Consider the following 6,000-nt stretch of genomic DNA (forward strand, 5'->3'; position numbering starts at 1 on the left):
TGACCGAATAAATGAATTTTCAGCCAGACACAAAGACTCAAAGTAAAAGTAGAGGAACAAATTTCAGCTCCCACACTGTGTGTTGCGCAATCCTGGTGCCTGATGAAGTTAATATGAACGTTACTGAGGTGGTTACATTATTATGACAAATAAGATCTGCCAATAGATAAAACACTGGAAAATCTCAGCAGGTCTGACAGCATCTGTAAAGAAAGAAAAGAGCTGACGTTTCGAGTCCAGATGACTCTTTGTCAAAGCTTTGACAACGGGTCGTCTGGACTCGAAACGTCAGCTCTTTTCTCACCTTACAGATGCTGCCAAACTTGCTGAGATTTTCCAGCATTTTCTCTTTTGGTTTCAGATTCCAGCGTCCGCAGTGATTTGCTTTCATTTGTTAAATAAGCAGCTGCTGTGGCCGTGTGGTTAAGGCGTTGGATTTGAAACCCGATGGGGTTTCTCCGTGCAGATTCGAGCCCCGCTGCCAGCGAGTGTGATTGGAAATGTTTGCTTTAGACAGCCACAGAGTTGCAAATCCTATTTTTTTGGAAATAATTATTTGGATCTCCAGCATGCTTTCAGCTACATAACAAGAAGGTGAGCTTGGAAAGGACACCTGAGTGTCCTCAGTCTGGCAAGGACAAGATAGGCCGAATGGATTCCTTCTATGCTGTTACATTTCTCTGGTTCTTTCTAAGGTGACATGAGGAAAATCAAAGCATGAGCAGAATGACAAAGGCATCAACAGGGGCACAAGGACAAAACAAGGTCTCACGTCAGAGGAAGATTTTTATTAATGACACACAGAGCATAAGAAATACATTTATTTAATTGAGCTGGATCCTGGAAAATGAAACAAACTTCGAACCAATCAGTGCCTATCTGAGAACTGGCAAGGAATATGGCTGACGTTGATACGGTTCATAGTGAATTTGTTTATAGAATAATAGAATCATGCAGTACAGAAGAGGCTCTTCGGCCCATCGAGTCTGCTCTGACATCGAAGAAGCATCTGATCTCCAATCAAATCGCATCCACCACCACTTGACCCATAGGCCTGAATGTTATGATATGCCAATTGCTGAACACATACTTTTAAAGGATGTGAGGCAACTTGCCTCCATCACCTTCCAAGGCAGCGCATTCCCGACCGTCACTACCCTTGGGTAAAAATGTTTTTCCGCACATCCACCCTCAACTTCCTGCCCCTCACATTGAACCTATGTCCTCTTTTTACTGACCCTTCAACCAAGGGGAACAGCTGCTTCCTATCCACTCTGTCGATGCCCTCATAATTTTGTACAGCTCGATCAGGTCCCCCCTCAGTATTCTCTGCTCTCAAGAAAACAATCCAAGCCTACCCAATCTCCCTTCAGAACTTACATGTTCCATCCCAGACAGCATCATGGTGAATTTCCTCTGCACCCCCTCCAGTGCAATCACATCCTTGCTACCTTGTGGCGACCAAAACTGCACACAGTACTCTAGCTGTGGCCCCACCAAAGTTCTATGCAACTCCAACATGACATTTTATTGCAGTCGATGCCCCGATTGTTAAAGACAAGTGCCCCATATGTTTTTTTTTCACCATCCTACTAATATACCCTTCTACCTTCAGAGATTATGGACAAACACGCCAATGTCCCTATATTCCACAGAACTTCCAAGTGCCATGCCCTTCATTGAATACTTCCTTGCCAAATTATTCCTTCCAAAGTGTGTTAGCTCACATCTTTCGGGGTTAAATTCCATCTGCCACTTATCCGCCCGTTTGATTATCCTGTCTATATCTTCTTGCAGACTAAGAAACTCAGCCTCCCTTTCACCACCCAGCCAATCTTTATGCCATCTGCAAAGTCACTCATCCTACCCCGTCATTTATATTAATGATTTGGATGAGAATTTAGAAGGCATGGTTAGTACGTTGGCAAATTACGCCAAGATTGGTGGCAGAGTGGACAATGAAGAAGGTTACCTCGGATATCAGTGGGATCTTGATCAATTGAGTCAATGGGCCAATGAATGGCAGATGGAATTTGATTTAGATAAATGTAAGGTGATGTATTTTGGTGGATTAAACCATGACAAGACCTATTCAGTTCATGGTAAGACGTTGGGGTGAGTTATAAAACAAAGAGATCTCGGGGTACAGGTTCATAGCTCCTTGAAAGTGGAGTCACATGTGGACAGGGTGGTGAAGAAGACATTCGACATGCTTGGTTTCAGTGGTCAGAACATTGAACATAGGAGTTGGGACATCTTGTTGAAATTGTACAAGACATTCGTAAGGCCACGTTTGGAATACTGTGTACAGTTCTGGTCACCCTATTATGGGAAGGAAGGATATTAAACTAGAAAGAGTGCAGAAAAGATTTATTAGGATGCTACCAGGATTTGATGGTTTGAGTTATAAGGAGGGTCTGGATAGACTGGAACTTTTTTTTCCCCTGGAGCACAGGAGACCTAGAGGTGATATAAAGAGGCGTATATCATAATGAGGAAATAGATAAGGTAGATAGCCAACAGCTTTTCCCCACAATAAGGGAGTCTAAAACTAGAGAACATAGGTTTACGATGAGAGGGGAGGGATACAAAAGGGTCCAGAAGGGCAATTTATTTCACACACAGAGTGGTGTGTGGAACGAGTTGCCAGAGGTAGTAGAGGCGGGTACCATTTTGTCTTTTAAAAAGAATTTAGACAATTACATGGGTGAGCTGGATATAGAGGGATATGGACCAAACACGGGCAATAGGGACGAACTTAATGGCAAAAATTGGGCGGCATGGACATGTTGTGCCGAAGGGCCTTTTTCCATGCTGTGAACCTCCATGACTCGATTTATTGACACAAACAGCAAATCCAAATTATGTTTCCCTGCTGCCATCTCCTGGCTGAACGCAAGTTGTGCAACAAGGTCACGATTCAATCAAACCTTAACAGATTGGAGTGAAATAACATCAACATGGTTCTGACCGATTAACATGATTGCAAAACATGATATTAATCAAATTCCATGTCCCAAGTAGCTGCTTTCTGATTGGGCGACCCTGTTCACCCCGATCTATCGGAAAGTGTAAAACTCCCAGAACGGGAATGTCGGTTATATAATTCTCTAAGCTGTGATTTCTCTGCCACTTGATTGCTTGTGTATTCGTTCTATAAATACAGAGGGGGTGACAGAGCCAGGTGGTGTTGTGGTGACTGTGCGAGCATTTGACCAAGGGTCAGTTCCTGACCCAGAGTTTTGACTTATTTAATTGGCTATCTCTGGTCAGAACAGAAGGGGGTCACTCCTAAAAATAAAAATCACCAAATATTCTCATCATCCATGTGTTTCTAACATAAAATCCGCTTCAATTTCCGTTCAGTGGAAACTTTGTTCAAATGAACTGCAAATCTAATCAGAGTTATCAGTCAGAAACAACAGCAAAAAGGTGGCTCAAACTGTCCAGAGAAACGAGACAAGCGAAGTTCAGGTTAAAAATATGGGCCAAGGACACACCTGGTGTCTGCTGAAATCAGCAACTAAGGTAGTTTTGTAATTATAACTAATGAAAATAACAACTGCTTACGCAGAGTGAGCGATGGTGGTATCGTGGTGAGCATAGCTGCCTTGACCCGGGTTCGATTTCCGGCCATCGCATTGGTAATGTGTATTGGACATTATCGGCGCCCTCTTGTGGTTTACACGCACCATTTGACTGAAATGAAGTGGACTTTATTTTTCGGATGCAGAATTCGGGTTCAATTTGATTTTAATGAAAGGTTATTGAAAAAGAATAACAAGTCTCTGAACTAGTGAATGAGTTCTGGATCAGAGACAAAGATACAAATTAAAAGGAGACGAAAAATTTCAACTCACACGCTGTGCTGTGCATCATTCCGGTGCCTGATAAAGGTCTGTGAATGTTGCTAAGGCGGTTACATCACAATAGCCAATAAGCAGCTGCGATGGCCGAGTGGTTAAGGCGTTGGACTTGAAATCCAATGGGGTTTCCCCGCGCAGGTTCGAACCCTGCTCGCAGCGGGTGCGATTTGAAATGTTAACTCGACTGCTTCAGGGCAGCCACTGGCTCAAAGAAGGCTCGCAAAGTTTTGGCATTTAGTATTTGGATCTCCATCGTGCATTCAGCTGCATGGCTCCGGGCTGGGTGCAGGAAGATGGGCTTGGAAAGGACACCTGGGTGTCCTTATTATTTTGTAAATTGAATTTGTGTCTTTATATGCCCTGTTGTGAATAGAACTCCCACTCACCTGATGAAGGAGCAGCAAGCTTTGTTACCAAATAAACCTGTTGGACTTTCACCTGGTGTTGAGAGATTTCTTGCTGTGTCCTTGGACTGGCATGGCAGGATAGGTTCAATGGCTTCCTTCTGTGCTCTTATTTTTCTATAATTCTTCCTGTGGTTCGATGAGAAAATTCATAACATGAACATTTTCTTTTAAAAGCAGCATCAAGGCACAAAGGCAAAATACGGTCTCATGTCAGAGGAAGATTCTTATGCAATGGCATAAGAATGCACACAGAGCATAAAAATACATTTCATCAGAATACATTGAATGAATATTTCAAAATGCTGCTTCGATGATATCACATCATGTTCATTCAAACACATTGCAACAAGCTGGTCATTACTGGGCGTTCTGTATTCCTCGTTATAACAGTTTGGGAATGGAAGGAGCAGGTTCACATCTGCACATTGACAGGATCAAACTGTCTCAGATTGACAGCTCCCAGGACAGGCTTTCCTCTCCTCTCGCTCTGTGCTGTGGATTCTCAGGGATCAGTTGGAGTTTCCCAGCACAGTAACTGTAAAAGCCTCTGAGGCCAGCAATGCTCACAGTGTCTGCTCCCCAGATTCAGGGGGCTGCAGCCAATCAGAGCTGTGCCTGATTTAACCCAGAACTGGTTGAAATGATGATATTGTTCACAAGCTGAATTCTATTTGATCAGATGAAGATACAGATTGTGTGCACTCAGTCACTAAACAACAATATCCCGCCTTCACATAGAGTCGATGAGAGTGGTTGGAGGGAGAGACAGAGACAGAGTGAGTTAGGGCGGCGAGACACAGACGGCCAGACAATGTCTCAGTGACAGAAATCCTTGTAAATTCTGGCTTTAGCCAGAAAGATTCTCTTGGAGAAACAGAAGCTGCAGTATCAGTTCTCACTGATATTGTGGAAGAGACACATTATTAATCCCACACTCAGGAACAGTGCTGCCTTTTCACAGAAGAGATGGGGAGAGGCAAAATAAACTGAATGGTCCAGTTCGAAACAGTGTGCAGGCTCAGAGGGAGTGAGGTTCAGGGAGATATTTGAAAGTGAGATAGTTTCGGACAGTCGTTCGCAAAGTGGATAGGATCCTTGGCTTCACAAATGGAAGCACTGAGTGTCCATTGGATCCCTCATAATCCATTGTGAGAAAGGAGGCCATTTGCCCATTGCATCTGCACTGACTCGCTGGAAGAACATCTTTTCCCATGGCTAACCCTCTTAACCTACACATCTTGGGTCATTAAGGGGCAATATATCATGTCTAATCTATTTATTCTGCACATCTTTAGTCTTTGGGAGGAAACTGGAGCACCTGGGGAAAACCCATGCAGATACAGGGAGAATGTGCAAACTCCACACAGTCAGCCATGGCGGAATTGAGCATGGGTCTCTGGCGCTGTGACGCAGCAGCGCTAACCAGTGCCACTCTGCTGGTGTAACTTTAACAATCCAATTCCTTTCTGAATGCCTCACTTGAAGCAGCATCACCACATTGTCAGACAATGCATCCCAGAGCTGAACTACTCGCTGTGGGAAAGGGTTTTCTCATTATGCTTCAATCACTAACGAAGGGTCAGTAAATTGGTCCACGGGGGTGAAAGGATTTCATATGATGTGACCCTTCGTAAACTGGGTCTGTATTCTCTGTGATTTAGAAGCATGAGAGGCAAAACATTAAAACATACAAGATTCTGAAGGGGTTTGATTTTGTGGACATTGGG

General features: G+C 43.7%; 1 non-coding gene across 1 annotated transcript; it reads left to right on the top strand.

Annotated features, from left to right (window-relative positions):
* The first annotated feature begins 3,943 nt into the window (after nucleotides 1-3,943).
* On the top strand, nucleotides 3,944-4,025 carry trnas-uga (transfer RNA serine (anticodon UGA)). The gene has a single exon. It is a non-coding gene; the product is annotated as a tRNA-Ser (tRNA).
* Nucleotides 4,026-6,000: the final 1,975 nt, after the last annotated feature.

Source organism: Mustelus asterias, unplaced genomic scaffold (genome assembly GCF_964213995.1).
Source record: "Mustelus asterias unplaced genomic scaffold, sMusAst1.hap1.1 HAP1_SCAFFOLD_74, whole genome shotgun sequence".
Classification (NCBI taxonomy): domain Eukaryota; kingdom Metazoa; phylum Chordata; class Chondrichthyes; order Carcharhiniformes; family Triakidae; genus Mustelus; species Mustelus asterias.